Consider the following 3,459-nt stretch of genomic DNA (forward strand, 5'->3'; position numbering starts at 1 on the left):
GCCACCCCTGCCCATGGAGGAGGCTGGGTGAACCTGGCTGGGCTGGGGGCGGGGTGGCACATGGCCACTGCTCCTTCCCCACCCCCCACAGCCCTCCCCCAGCCACAGACAGAGTGGAGTGGAGCTGAGTGGGATGACAGCAGATGACTCTCAACCCTGCTGCCTTTGCCCTGGGTGCCATGTGCCCCCTGCCCAGCTGGCAGAAGGCACACCTCACAACCCTGACTGCTGCTGGGCAGGCAGGGAGTGCACCACTGGCATGGGGTCCCTGGGGCAAAGGCAGCAGGGTGGAGAGCCCCAAGTGCACAGCAAGCATTCTGCATCTGCTCCATGCACAAATCTGGGGGGCACATGCCCCCCCATGCCTCCCCTCAGTGGGGTGTGCTTCAGCAGGAAGCATCCCCTCCCACTCCCTCTTCTCCCCACACCGGACAAGCCTCCTGTAGCTCCATCCCACTCTCTACCCTGGCCCCAGGTCCCATGCATTGCCTTGGCTGGGCAGTAGCTCTAGCCCCTGCCCCATACCCTCCCCCACTGTGGGGGGGTCTCAATCTCCTCCCCCCCATACCGCTTCCCCTTATACACTTACCTGCAGAGAGCTGCTCTCCACGCTGTGGATGTGTTCTGGGCCGTGTGCATGTGGGCAACTGCACACAGGCATTCAGCACCCCCTGCGTCTCGCTCCCAGCAGCCCCTGCACAGGGAAACCCGCTGTTTCCCACAGGAACCCAGGCACCTGGGGGCCCCTGATGGCAGGGGCCCCTGGGCCCTTGTGTTAATCCACCTATGGGAAGGGGTGGTAAGGGCTCTGCCTGTGTGGCGTGGCCAGCAGAGTTCCAGCTCCGCTAGTTGTGCAGCTGCCCCCTGCCCAGTGGTCTGGCTTTAGAACAGGACCCTACTGTGCTGCCAGAGCAGGGCTCTTGCCCTGCTCTGGCCATCACAGTGAAAAGTCCAGACCCCCTGGCTAGAGCCCTAGAGCACTGACAAGAGCCACTTTCTGGGCACAGGCCCCAGTGGGAACAAGCCCAGTTCCTGTGGGGTTGGGAAGGCAGGAAGGTAACAATTAGAGCTGCTGCTCCACGTAAGACCAGAAAAAGCCATTCTTCTTATAGGGGCCATGACAGCTCTTCCCACTGCCACAGCCCTTGCAGGAAGAGCTATTCTGTAGCTAGATGAAGAGAGAAGCGTGGCTCTTCCATCCATTCATAAGCCTTGAAGACTAGCAAGAGCCCAAATATTTCATTTAAACATTCCACCTCATGTCCCTGGGCTAACAGATTCCAGGTGCAGTTTATCTGACATTTCTTACATCTTCTTACATGATCTGGACTATGGGGATTTTGTTCTGGGGTAAGCAAAGGGGCAGGGTAGATTCTTGTTCATACCTGGTTTGGGGATAGAATGGCAGCATTTTGGATTTGTGGACTGAAGGCAACTGACAGTTCTGAACAATGTAAACTACGGCATTTTTGTCCTTTGTCCAACTCACCTCATGCCACATACCATGCTGTGCCTTCACATGCCATGCTGTGCCTCTGTGTGCCATGCCTTATGTGTGCAAGCTGGTATAGTGGGTAGGCTACCAAGGGAAGGCTAGAGACAGGAACTGGGGGACCCAGAGTCATACAGTGGGAAAGGAGCTTGAGTCCAAGTTTCCAAATCTGCCGCGGTATTCCAGGGGCAGAATTCAAGTCACAGGCTAAGTCAGCTCCTGAATCAGGGATCAATTTACCAATCCCAAGGACAAATTGCAGAGCAGAGTCCAAGTCACAGGCTGAGTCATGGTTTTGGAGTCAGGTACAAAGTTACTAAAGCTGATTGTTGCTTCCAAAAGTCAGAGTCCAGGAGCAGAGCTGAACAGGGTCATAAACTAGAGAACCAAAGAGCACAAGTATCAGAGATGGGGTTTTTGTTGTTTGTTTGTTTGTTTGTTTTTATTACAAAAAAGTATCAAACTTGCATTCTTTCTTTCACATGATTCTTCAACTGCTGTACACATGTTGAAGACATCTACCCCACCCCTCCTTCCCCTACCCTCCCATTCCATTCCAGATCCCTCCACCCTATCCCTCAACTACTACAAGCACAGTAGGTGAACTCTTCGTAGTCTTGCTCATATTCATCTACTACCATGGACCCTTGTGGGTATTCTCCTACTTGCTGTCCCTCTCAGTCTATTTTTAAAACCCACCTCCTCCCATGACACTACAAGGACTCTCATCCAACATGATAAAAGCCATAATACAGTAATAAAACTGATGTAAAGCCTTTCTCTGTGTGCCTAAAACCAAGTCTCTTATAAAGAGTGACACAAAATGATACAAAAACTTGGAAACAATCATCTATAAAATTTCCTTTCCATCAGGAACTTAATACATCAATGTGAACATGGGTCCATAAAACATTCTTTCTATTACGGCAAATTTAGATACAGTCCTGCTGTATAAAATCCTCTGTGTCAGATCTCCCAGTCCTTCACTTCCCATTTTCTGTTGACGTCCTCTTCATCCATTCCTTCCCAGTCTCAGTTCACTCAATCTGAATCACTGAGAAAGCCAGGTTCTTCAAAAGAGGGAGGGAGGCTCCTCAGTGTCCATGGTGCCATTTGAAAACACAGTCAGTGTCTGTAAAAAGTTCTCTTCTGGCCCCTTCAGTACCAGCCTGTATAAAAAGGCCCACCGCACCAAGGCCCCTGCCCCGCCAGAGCTTAGCAACAGGTATGCACCTCTTGCAGCTCCAGCAGAGCCTGCTGAGTTGCCAGCTCCCGCAAGCAACACAGGCCCAACTGCAGCTACCGCCCCCACTCTCCAAGACAAAACGTAAAGTGTTTGTTGTGGGAGACTCCATCCTGAGGGGGACTGAGGGGGTAACCTGCCGCCCCGACTCCTTAGCCCGGGAAGTCGGCTTCCCAGGGGCCCGCATCCGAGACACTGCAGAGAAGATCCCTAAGCTCCTCCAGCCCACAGACCACTATCTCATTCTCCTTATTGATGTGGGCACCAATGACACTGCTTGGAGCGCTCCTAGCCAGGTCATGAGGTGCTACAGGGATTTGGGAGCACGGCTAAAGGGCCTGGGGGCACAGGTGGTGTTCTCTTCGAGTCTCGGGCTATAGGCTGAGGAGGGAGAGGAGGAACCATGTAGTTAACCAAAGACTGCCACGCTGGTGTCATCGGGAAGGCTTTGGCTTCCATGACCACAGTCCGCTCTTCAGCAAGAGAGGCAGCAAGCTCCTGGGAAGAGATGGCCTCCACCTCTTTCCCCTGGGGAGGAGGCTCTTCCCAGCCAGACTGACTGACCTGCTCCACCAGGCTTTAAATTAAGCCTGCCAGGAGACAGGGGGACTACCGCCACTGCTGGCCTGCTGAGCAACCCTTGCAAAGCCAGCGGGCCAAGGCACTTAAGGGAGCCCACCCCTGCCCCAGCCTTGGTACAATCCGTGGGCAAGGCAAGAGCCCC

This window comes from Gavialis gangeticus, unplaced genomic scaffold, assembly GCF_001723915.1.
Source record: "Gavialis gangeticus isolate Ggan-Ray unplaced genomic scaffold, GavGan_comp1, whole genome shotgun sequence".
Taxonomy (NCBI): Eukaryota; Metazoa; Chordata; order Crocodylia; family Gavialidae; genus Gavialis; species Gavialis gangeticus.